The sequence below is a fragment of the Falco cherrug genome, chromosome 3 (genome assembly GCF_023634085.1).
Source record: "Falco cherrug isolate bFalChe1 chromosome 3, bFalChe1.pri, whole genome shotgun sequence".
In the NCBI taxonomy this organism is placed as follows: Eukaryota; Metazoa; Chordata; class Aves; order Falconiformes; family Falconidae; genus Falco; species Falco cherrug.
In genome coordinates, this window is record NC_073699.1 from 37408941 (window position 1) to 37420808 (window position 11868).

Consider the following 11868-nt stretch of genomic DNA (forward strand, 5'->3'; position numbering starts at 1 on the left):
TTTGTAGAATATAAAGCAAATGTAAGTTTTTTAAAAAACATTTTTTCTGAATTACTATTTTCAGGGCCAGAGCATTTCCTCTTTCCCTTGGTGTAAAATTACTGAGCTTTAATTTGCTCTGCATTGCACTTTATCTATTTTTTCACTCGTTGGGCCATGTATTTTTGATATGCAAAACAATAAAGGTTTTGTTAATCTAGTTTTGACTAGAAATTAACTATGAAACTAAGATGTTTTTGTAAAAATGCAAGTTCCATAAAATACAGCGTTTTTAATGATACGTTGAGAAATATTATAGCTTCTAAAATGATTTACTATTTGGTAAATTCAATACATTAATGAATAGCATGGTTTAAAATGGGATATGAATAAGCAGAAGACAAAGTTCTAGATACTGGATTTGCTTATATGCAGAACCTGCACTAGTTTAATTGATATGGGTCTTAAAAAAATTATCTAATTTAAAGAAGTATAAGTCTTACTTGGTAAGCCTGGTTAAAATTAGAAGAGCTCACTGAAAAGTTGAGATCAGTTTAACTTAATTACCAAAGAGATGTGTTTTTCACTACACTAGTGCAGTGCTGTACAGTGGGCAGTCTGAGAAGCCCCTTGCCTCTGGAGGGGCTGAAAGCATTCAAGTGTAAGACACCGCCAGAAGCCGTATGTGAGTATGTACTTCCCTGCTTCCAACAGTAGCACTCCAGCCTCTTATGCTTACAGGCCCACTTCCAGGTGGACAGTGGTATTTTCATTTGTTTTTTCCTACCTTCATCCCCTCTAATTTTGGGAATTGGTGTCCTAATGACAATCTTCCTAAATGAGCTAATGAAGAACTCATTTTCCCTGTGGTTGTGGTGTTAAACTTCCAGCCCTAATAGTATTGTATGTAGTTCAGCATGAGAATTTTTAGGTGCCAGTTTCAACTAAACAAAGAACAGCTACTCTGCACCAGCACAGAATCCCTTCAAATCTTGTGGAGTATATTGAAAAATAAAGACCTTTTTTACTTTTACTTTGTCCAAACTCTTTATTCCAATTCACACCTAGAGAAGTGGAAGTCTGCAGTGACTGGAAAATAAAGCATGGCGGTAAAGAGGCAGGAGAGAGACAGCGGTGCTCTTGTTTTCTTCCCAGGGTGAGTCCTTCCTGGGCGCCCCTCTCCCAGGCTGATGGGCCTGTGTGCGTGCAGACCACACACAGCTCTGAAGCCCGTGACACCATGATGTGAAATCCCTGCAAAAGTGCTTTGTCAGCCACTTCCAGGCATCCCCAGTTCCTTTTCAGAGACTTTCAGACATTCTGCTTTTTCATTTCAGCATCCATAGGTAAAAGTAAAAGCTAACTGCTGCTCCAATAGCATAAGTACAGTCTCACCTTGGGCTGAAAATAGATCTTTACATTTGTAACCATGCTTCAGTTTTGCCTACAAAAGATGGGCAGGATCTGGGTATTTCTGCATGCTGTAAATCTGTTGTGTCCTTCCAGGGACTGCTGGGAGTCCCTGGAGCATGGCAAGTGCACCGGCAGCGCCATGTAAGCTTCATGCTTAACACTGGTGAGCACGATGATACCTGTGCCAAAGAGAAAGCATAGATCCATGTTACCCATACATCGTACCGCTGAGCGCTGCGCAGCACTGCTCAGGTCTTGCAGTTGTGGGAAAAGCAAGATCAGAACCTTTGCACTACGCACAGGGTGCCTCTGCAAAGTTGGTGTGTGTTTGGCTGAGGAGAAAGCAGTGACAAGGCGGCGGTCCGTCGGGAGCACAAATAACACATCCGTTGCCCGACTAGTTTCTGTGTTTTCTTGTATGGTTTGGAGGAGAGCTCAAAAGAGAAAACTTCTGCGTGTAGGTGAGGCTCCTCCGCGGTCTGGGTCGGTTCTGCCCTCTGGGGGCAGTCAGCCGGCACTCAGCCGGCACAGCAGATTTAAGTCTCTGGCAGTGGAAGTACCTTACCTGCCCGCAACAAAAAACTGTTTCTTAGTAGAAGTGGGTGGGTTTTCTTTCCTTTTTCTTCAGCTGAAGAAACACAGAACAAAATGCCAGCGTGCAGTCCTGTGTTAAACTCTCGCTGTCTCCCTATAGCACCGGCAGCTGGGAGAGCTCCAGAATTTGGAGGACCTTGGCTGTAACTTGTCAAAAAGCCTCTGCAATCTATTGCCGCTGAAAATGTTTTAGCGCTAGGTCAAAAACAGACAGACTTGGGTTCTCCAAAATTACTCTTCAGAATTCACTGTTACTTTATGTGGGAAAAAAAGTGTTCAAATCTTTGTATCTGCGTCTGAGTAAACTCTGCCTGCTGAACCATGAGTACTGCCCGTGGACTTCAGATAGTAGGGAGTCATTCTCAGTACAAGTCATGACACTCCAAACATCTCAAATATTTTTCTTAAATTACAAACATCTGCAAAATTAGCAATGTGTACATCAATGCCTAAAAGTCTATAGAAATGATTGAGTTTAAATACTAAGTAGTATGTGCTTGTACCTGAAAGTTTAAAGAAAGACTAGACTACGGAATTACTAATTTGCTAAGTACTAGCTCCTGAGTTTTATTAATGCACTAAACCAGCTTTGGACGGAGTAACTTTTTCTAAGAGTCAAGGAGGAGTATTTTTTTTCTCAAGTTATTCAAGTGGTTCAGGTAATGAGTAGTTTGTTTCTGGTCACTGGGTTTTAGAAGGAGCAAATCTCACCCTCTTGCACTTTAGTGTTCATTGTTTGTACAGAAAAAAATCTTTTCTGCTTTTTCATTTCCCAGTGAAAGATCAGTTCACTAGCTACCGGCAACGATTCTTCAACTAGATTGCAAAGTATGCTTTGATAAATTTACTCTCCTCCATATGAATCCTGATAATCTGATTATTATATTTTTTCTAGCTTCAAAAATGCTTTTGTATAATTTTCATAGATAGAGTTGAATAAAATTGCAAGGAAGAATCTAAGTCATCTAATAAGGACATTAACTGGGTTTTTTCCTAAGTAAAAATTAAGAACATAAAGAAACATCAGCTATCATGAACAAAGTCAGTCCGTTAGTGAGATAAATATTGGTAGAACATCTTGATTAGTAAAAAGCAGTGGTCTTTTTTAAAGTTACATTCAGTAGAAAACCACCATCTTTTAGTAAGTACCACAAGTGAAAAAGCAATTTTTCTTCAGGAAAAGCACAAATGGAAAACAAGATTTAAAAAGTTCTTTTAAACCAAGGTTTTCTAATTGTCTTTAGGCCCATCCTGCCTGGTACATTACTGTTGCACGTTCAGGGATGCTCAGGACAATAGACATTCCTCATGGGAAGCAGCTAGTTCCAAAGTGTTAACTGAAATAAAAGCAAAAGTGAGCAAACTTGTAGAATTTTCTAAATACTAGCTCAGCTATTGCCAAAAAAGTAAAAAAGCACTACTCACTACTGAACTAGGATTTCAGCATTTTAAAAGAATTGCATTTTAATCTAGCTCACATACCATAGTTAAAACTAGATTTCTGTTGGTTTGTTTCTTTGTCTTACAGGGCTTATACTTGTTAATAAACCTCGGATCAGGGTACACCAATACTCAGATGACCATGGTTGAATTGGAATCTCCCAAAATCCCAAATTCTATTAAACATTATTACAGAAACGATAATCTTCAAGTGAAAAACTACTTTATCTCAAAAAGCAAGAAGAAAAAGAAGTTAATTCTTTGTTTGGGAAATGCCATTCAGCTACCATTAACTCCGGAGCTGCATGCTCAGCTGGTCTCCCGTAGCTTTGTCAGGTCGCATTTTTGTTGAAAGCAGATGGTGATTAAACTACATAGCAAAAAACTTTCCTTTGATCTTTGAAATTGAATGTATACAAACAAACTATGCATTTTTGTACAGCTGCATACTGTATCTTGAATCAACTCCAACCTTTTCCCCTAGGTTAGCAACCCCCAAACTTCAGGAGCTGAAGGTGCTCCCATCTCCTTTAGCATATGGTTGTCTCCCATCTTGTTTCTGCGCTCCAAAACCCCAGAACGCAGGATGGAGGAGTGCCCCAGGGCAGAGTGGCTGGGGGCCTGTGGCTGAGGCAGGGACCCGGCATGCCCTGGGGGACCACTTTGGACTCCCGGGCCCAGCGTGGCCAAGCAGAGGGACGCAGTCCCTGTGCTCACTCAGCCGGAGCTGCTGCTGCTCCGGCCCCAGCACCTCTCGCGCGTCTCACCAGTGTCTTGCATGCTCAGGCAGCGGAGTGGGACCAGCGGCTGCTCTCTCACGGGGTCAGTAGGACTTTGCAGCAACACTAGAACAAGCTATGCCGAGGAGGAGGCCACTGCAAATTGGGCTTGCAGCCACGATCCTCCCCCTCAGGAGAGCCTCTCCAGCCACCCTACCTGCCCAGGTTCGTTCTTACCACTTCTCCAGCAGCACACCGCTTAGGAGGCATGGAAGGCTCCTTCGGGGCTGTGGTCTCACGGCTGAGACCTGCCGCTTCAGATGATATATTGCTCAAAACACTCTATACTTCGTCCTAATCAAAGACCAGATCTCAGGGCCGGGATGTGTAAGAAATGAAGGATCAGACCTTATTTTTTTAGCATACCATCTATTGGAAGGGAGTGGGAAAGGTGAAAAATGGGTATCTTGTTCTTGTGGCTGCTGTAATTAAATGAAGGAAGAAGGTATTGCATGAACATTATTACTTAAATTTTGGGTTGTTGCTGTAACATATATCAGCCCAGTCCGGCCAATGAATGAAGTGTGTTTCTTGCAGTTCATCCTACAGGAAGAAAGATAAAGAAAAAAAAAAAAGATACTGAAAATATCCTTGCTTTAGAGCAGGGGTCCTCAAACTACGGCCCGCGGGCCAGATACGGCCCCCCAGGGTCCTCAATCCGGCCCCCGGTATTTACAGACACCCCCCCCCCCCGGGGGTTGGAGGGGGAAACCAAGCAGCCGCAGATGACTGCCTGCCACTGCATCCGCGCGCCGGCCCCCTGGTTAAAAAGTTTGAGGACCCCTAGTTCACATTTAATTGAAAAATATTTTTGCAATATGTATTTGTATTTGATGGGCTATGGCCTTTAATTTGATATTCTTTACAAGGATTAGTGTGGAAATTTTGTTTTCCTGTTTATTAAGCTACCTGCCCATGCTAGTTGTTCATCTGCATAAAGAATAATCCGCTACTTCAGAGGTTTTTAGGTTGCTGGTTTTTTTAAACACTGTTCTGTTAAAAATAAAACACAGTGTTTTTTGTGTGTTTCTCAGTAGAAAAACAGCCCTTACTCAGGCCCCTACAGTGAGATCCATAGAACCCAATGACTTGAAAAAAACGCTGGAGGGCAGGTCTTCAGCGGTTATCAGCTGCCATACCTACCATAGCTGTGACCATATACATCAGCGGAAGACCTGCCCCCAGAAGGGTTCCGCAGAGGCGGCTGTAGGGATGCTCAGCGTGGCACAGGAGGCTCTCTGGAACTGGCAGAGCTCCCTTACCAGGATGTGGCCTACAACAGCAACAGAAAGACACTATTGCACTTCTCTGCAATCTGCAACTGTCCACGGGCTTCGCGCAGATCCATCTGCAGTCCTTTAAATCAAAGCTCTGACTGCAACTGTCAGCCCTTTGCTGTCACTTACTATCACAAAGTTAACTTTTTAAAATGAGAAAGAGCTTCCAACTCTGGCACTAATGGAAATACAGAATACTTTTAATATATATATATATATATATTTGGAAAGTATTTGAAAAAAGTGTTTTGTCTTTTTTTATACAACTTTTAGCCAAATAGACGTATTCTGATTATTACTTCTGTGGATACCTGTCCACCTGTAAATAAACTCATATATTCAGGTACATGAACCTGAAGCAAAAAAAAAAAAAAAAAAAAAGACTGTTCACTGGCTATGCGCTTTGCTAGCTCCTGGTTCCTTTGTACATAAGAGGTAACTGTTGAAATGTTGGGTGGGGTTGTGTTTGGGGTTTTTTTTAATTATTGTTCCTCTAAAGAAAGAAGAAGAGAAAAAAACTTTTGACTTTGTTTTCTCTTTTCTGAGTTAATACAAAGATTTTCTAACTTTTTACTGCAGAAATGGATAAATACCTGGTGCTATGTGAATTTGAGTCAAACTGGCCATAGCAAACACACCAGTTAGAATGCACTTTGCCTGTGGCACACAATGTATTTTCTCAGAAGGGACTTTCAAAGGACCATCAGATGTTTACATTTCTTCTTGTTGCCCCAAATAGTTTTGAATATTGAAATATCTCCCAAAAATAAAATCATGATCCATTACTGATGCGACAAATCCTTACATTTAGGTATCTACGACAGGTTTGTACAAATACCATTTTAGAGATAGTTGAAATATTGGGCTTTCATACTTTGTAATGCTTTGATGTGACAATAAATATGCTGTTGCTATCTAGTCTAACCTCATTGTAGACCTGTAACTTCCTGTTTATGGTTATGTCATGAATTGCACTGGCTTGAATTCAGCCAAATACTGACTGTTCAGCTGAAATACTCCGACTGTTATGATGTCCACAAAACATTAATTAAATGCACTTGTATCTGACTGCCGCAGACTATGTCAAATTATTAATGTAATAAAACCCTTGTGTATAACTTTTGCTACTTGTTTATGGGAACTTTAGTTCTTTTACAGCCATGAATGTCAGCACACCAACCAAGGACCAGCTCGAGTCAGCCACAGGCTTTGCATTGACTTCATTACAAACAGGACTGAATTCCTTCCCTTCAGTCGGTAGGCAGACATTTAAACACCACAGCATGAGCTAAGAAACACGTGACAGGAATGTGGCCCTTGGATTTTAAGTTTTGGCCCTGTGAATTTTAAGTGCAGCATTTAGCTAGTGACTATGGTTTCCCAGTTCGAGGCTCATGCTATAAACCTGGTCTTCTTAATGCATTAAGCTAGCAACACTTCTGTCCTGCTCTTGCCTGGCAGTGGAGGAGCAGCGTCCCCCAGCACAGCAAAGAGCACTCACTCCTGATAGGGAAAGCTTCGTTTGAATGGGATATGCCTTTCTCATGGTAAAGTTAATGAAGTACTGCTCTAAACTTGGGAGTTGGGAAGGCATTCCTACACAGGGAGTAGTTTCTTGGGGGGGGTGGGGGGGGTGGGGAAGTATAAATTAATACCATTTCTGTGCAAGTTCTCAACTCCTCTTCTGGCTTTGTTAGGTCATATTTAGATTTTCCTTTGGCTAATGCATTCCTACACACTGCTGCAAAGCCAACTCCAATATAAATAGCAAGGTTATTAAATTTAATGAGCGGTTTAATCACCTTTCTTCTGTTCGCATTTTCCTCCCTTCAAGCAACAGCTCCTCACCACACACATGCATACTTGGTCATCCATCTCCAGTAAAGAAGATCTCTAAACTCATCTGTTCTCTCAGCCAGAGGCAAAACAGTTCGGACAAAGAGACCCTGCCCTGGTGCCCAGCAGCACGCACCGTCACTGACAGTCTGGCCTGCCCAAACGGTCCGTTCCCCGTGCTGCTGAAGCGAGCAGTGAGTGCTGCTCCTTGTAGCTTCTCTTCGTAGCCCCGCTCCTGCCGGGCAGGTACCCAAACCTGTCTGATTTGTATCACTGGATTAGGTAATCCTACAGCTGATTCCTCTAGATATAAAAAAGAAAGGGATTTGAAGCCATGTAATTAGCAGGGGAGCATTTTAGTGGTATTTCACATTGAATTCCACTAATTAAAAGAGATAATAATCTCTGCTTTAATTGATTTTTCTGAAGACAGGCAGATGGACCGTTACAATTTTCTTTACACAAACAACATGTTTTCTACTTTTGTACATTAAAGAAAAGAGATTTCATTTTAGCCCCAAATTCAATACCTCCACTCCCTGCTCTCCATGCCTGCACAGGCTTCGCCTCTATCTGAGCCAGTTCTGAAGAGTTTTAAGAAGTGACTACCCTAGGTGCTTTTGCTTTAGAAATATTTCACACCTTCATGTACCTCCTTTAGAAAACTTTGAGACAGAATGATTCCTTCTCTGTCTGGATCAATAACTTCCTCTAACCTCATTTCTTTTCACTAAAATAATTCACTAAATTTAAATTTGGGCTGCAAATACTCTTAGCTGCAAGAACATTTTTTTGAGATGTCCTGTGCATTTTGTACTTCAAATGCTGTCATCGTCTTGCTTTATGCCACTACCTTTGAGACCTGTTCTCCAAATTTGGTGTTACAGAATCATTATGTTATAATCTTACTTCTTCTGCGAGGTCCTAGTGGAAATCTGCTGCACCAAACCAACTTTTTGGCAATGAAAATACAACCTAGAGAACAATAACATCATTTTAGTGCCCTTAATTGAAAGTATTATTTTCTAGTTTATTTCCTTAAACTGCCAACTTTTTTTCTCTCTTTCCCACCCACTCTTTTTTATGATGCCAAGAAAAATATTTAGGTTATAAAAATGCCATATTGGTTTGAAAATTGAGCTACATTTCTCTTCTTAGCTACAAAATAAAACCCAAACATTATGCTAAGATTTATGTTCTGAAGTTAGCTTTGGAGAGGAGAAACAGAGAGAAAGAATATGCACCTTCCTGAATTATATTTCCCTGCTTTATCCCCAGATGATGCCACAATGAACGGATGCAGGAGTTTGGGTTTGTCGTTTTGTTTTTTTCTTTTACAGTTTTTGGGGAAGGAGAAGAGTTTTCAAACACTTTTGTTTCAATGCAAGGCAAACGACAAGCAAATTGCTCACTACTCTTTGGCTCAGCTTTGCCTTTTGGTCACTATAGTACAGCGTCTTTCTCTGAAACGAGACTTCATTGATTTTTTGCAAGGTCATAAAAACAAAACGAAATTTATGGATGAGGAGAATGGAAGGAACCACTACCAAGAATTGGGTTAAACGACCAAGTTCGGGTTTTAACCAACTCTATGGCCTAACTCCAAGTGTCTCAATATGACTCTGCAGATCACTGGGCCACCAAACTTTAACTTCGCTATTTTTCAGTAATAAGTGAACATTCCTTTTTGGCTAGAAGCAGACTTACCCTTCCTCCCCAGACTTTTTAACTGTTAGCATTGCAGGCTTTTTAGCTTTCCTGCATAATACTATAAGCAGCATTTTTATATATATATAATATAGGTAATCTATGTGTAGTAATATATGTGTGTGTACATTTATACAGAGCGTGTGTGTGCATATACATGGTTCAGATATCCTTTTCATGAAGTTAGGTTTCAAAATGAGAACATGCAGAAAAAGGGAAAAATAACTAGAAAACAGTCCCTTTTTAGGAGAGATGAGATGAACAACGCGTGCAAACTGACAGTGTATTACATACAACTGTTACTGAAAGCCACTCAGTGCTCACCAGTTTTATCGAAACCGGTGGGAGCCGCACAATCCCGACAGCTGAAAAGTGTCGGGACCGTGCCCCTGCGGTGCAAACTTATGCAGTGCTGCCCTCTAGTGGTACGCAATAAATCTGCAGTCGCCAAACAGAGTGGCGGGAGTCACCACCACGGCGAGGTTGGAGAACTGCCGCTGGGTTGGCCCTTCAGACCCGGGCTGGGATCCCCACACAAAGAGCACACCCCAGAGGGCGGGCGCACACCCCCGCCCTCCCTTAAAATCTTCATTTTTAACTGCTGAGCACACAAAATCCTACATCTTACGCAGCACTGAAACATGGTGAATCTGTCGAGTAAAAACAGTTCAGAAATTTGAGAATTTATGTAAATTCTTCACAAAGCTTCAGGAAAAGCTTTAGCTGGGAAACACTAGAGTAAGAGAAATTTCGCCATTGATCCTTGCAGATTAGAGCTGTGTTTCTATCATTTTATCACCAATACTGAATTACCTTGTTGTGTACAAGGCACGTCGCATCCCTCTCTTCATTACCTGTGGTTGCGTGCATTTGACTGATAAATCTGTGGAAGTCCAAGTCTCCTGCCTTGCTTCTGATATCTTCCTTGTGGCCTCATTTCCCACCAGCATGGAACACGACTGTCACAGTGAGGCATATATGCTTTACGTCCCCATTATTCACTACTCTAAGCACTTACCCATATCACTCAAACCAGCTACTCTACTTGGGCTCCAGAGGATCAGAAAATTAGTCAGCAAGTGAAAACCCAAATATTTTTAATAATGTCCCTCAATTGTGAGCCCATTTAAGGTCAGAGGAAGCAGATACTACTACCTCTGCCAGGTCAAATGTCAAAGCCCGAGGGCTTCGACAAGGGTGACAGGATTAATCACATTTGCATCCCACTCTGAGGTCCAGCTGCACTGGGCACCCTTTCATTTTGTTACACCTATACCTGTCCCACTAGACCTGCTTCCCACTTCCTGGGATACACCTCACCCACTCTCCAACTGTGTAGGGCGTCCCCTGCCCTCAAAGCAGCAAGGCTCTCGCTAATAGTGCCCGTACAAGCAGTCAGTAAAAAGGGTACCCCGAGTCCTACGTCAGAAGAGGGAGCAAATTCATTCCTGCAGCCTTGCTCTTTTAGCATTGTCAGAAAAAGCACATCTTCCCACTGCACCCTTGGAAACAGGAGCACACCGAGGATGCCTTCATCTTCCCACACAGCCGGAACTGCTATTCAAAGGCAAACATGAGAGCCCTTCTAGTTCAAGCTCATGTACTTTAAAGTCTCACCCCCTCACAGTGAGCAGAGCGCAAGCCACCCCCAGAAATCATTGCCAGACATGCTTTTTAGTCCTTTTTAGGCCATCAACACAACTTCTAGCCGTCTTAGAGCAGAAATCGGGTCTTTATTTTTGCCCCTCTTTATTTTTCCCCTCTTTTCTGTTCCTTGCAGGTTCCTTGTTCTGGTGTATGTTAGTATCACCACCGTTATTTCCCGTCATGCCTGAGGTATGAAGTGAGTAAAGTGGTGACTCACGTAACCAAGTTTAGCCTGAGCTCTTAGCTAGGACTGACCAGGCTTTCTGAAGTGCTGTAGAGTGGAGTTTTCCGTTAGGAGACTCAAATGATGTCCTCTTCAGAAAGGACTGGTTCCTTCCTTCTGGTGACGGACCTCTTGACCTGTGAAACCAAACAGGATACAGAATAAGGGAAGGAAGGAGGAAAGAAATTGTTTTTTACTTCCACGGATTTGGTAGCAATCAGAAACTTCCAAAAATACCTGCAAAATCCCACTCCCAGGCTGCTGCTTTCTTGGGTTCTCTTTTCTTTAAATGTTTATGTTTTCTCCCAGAATGGTGGTCAGGAGTTTTGGCATTTCAGGCTGAACTTACAGCATGTGGCTTGCTACGTGGGGTGATTTTCAGAGCTCCTCCCTCTGCCAGCTCTGTTGCTTCCCAAAGTCAGCAGCAAAATGAGAAGTACAGCCTCTCACTGAAGATGTTTTATATTTAGGATCGGCACTCAATAAAGATGGATTCTGCACTGCGCTGCTACAAGACACGTGGAGGGAGGCAGACCCTGATGCAATGTCAGAGCTGGGGAACTAGAAAGCTATCAGAGGAAAGCAAGATGAAAGTGGAAGGGAAATGAAGTAAGTGGGTGATAAAAAAATTCTGTTATATAGGGAGAAAGCCAGGAGGATCAAAGGATCTCTTTTATTTGCATTTTATCCTCATTTCTGTTCCTTGCAGTTTCCTTCCTCTGCTGTATATTATTATCACCTCTATTATAAAACTTTCTGGTTGCTTGAAATTATCCCCAGCTTTAATCTCGTGCTAGGCTCTTCCCCTTTGATCCAGTGCAGTACACGCCTTCTTGCCATATGACTGATTGTGTGACTGCTGCATATATATGTAAGAACACACTTTTTGTTTTTGACCTAATTTCCCCATCATGTCTCTAGTTTAAGTCTAGGCAAACCTGTGGGTCCTTCAAAAAATCCTTTCTGTTTACCT

At 42.0% G+C, this 11868-nt stretch overlaps 2 long non-coding RNA genes across 4 annotated transcripts; both read right to left on the bottom strand.

Moving 5' to 3' along the window:
• Nucleotides 1-3183: 3183 nt before the first annotated feature.
• On the bottom strand, nucleotides 3184-7525 carry LOC129735564 (uncharacterized). Its single transcript, XR_008731294.1, has 2 exons — nucleotides 7455-7525; nucleotides 3184-4748 (listed from the first exon to the last, which is right to left on the bottom strand). It is a non-coding gene; the product is annotated as an uncharacterized LOC129735564 (long non-coding RNA).
• Nucleotides 7526-7533: 8 nt separating this feature from the next.
• Nucleotides 7534-11439, bottom strand: LOC129735565 (uncharacterized). Of its 3 annotated transcripts, none has more exons than XR_008731296.1 (4): nucleotides 11133-11436; nucleotides 10928-11032; nucleotides 10449-10582; nucleotides 7534-7621 (listed from the first exon to the last, which is right to left on the bottom strand). It is a non-coding gene; the product is annotated as an uncharacterized LOC129735565 (long non-coding RNA). The 3 variants fall into 3 exon arrangements; XR_008731295.1 differs by lacking the exon at nucleotides 7534-7621 and adding an exon at nucleotides 7634-8293 and having other exon boundaries at nucleotides 11133-11439; XR_008731297.1 differs by lacking the exon at nucleotides 10449-10582 and having other exon boundaries at nucleotides 11133-11432.
• Nucleotides 11440-11868: the final 429 nt, after the last annotated feature.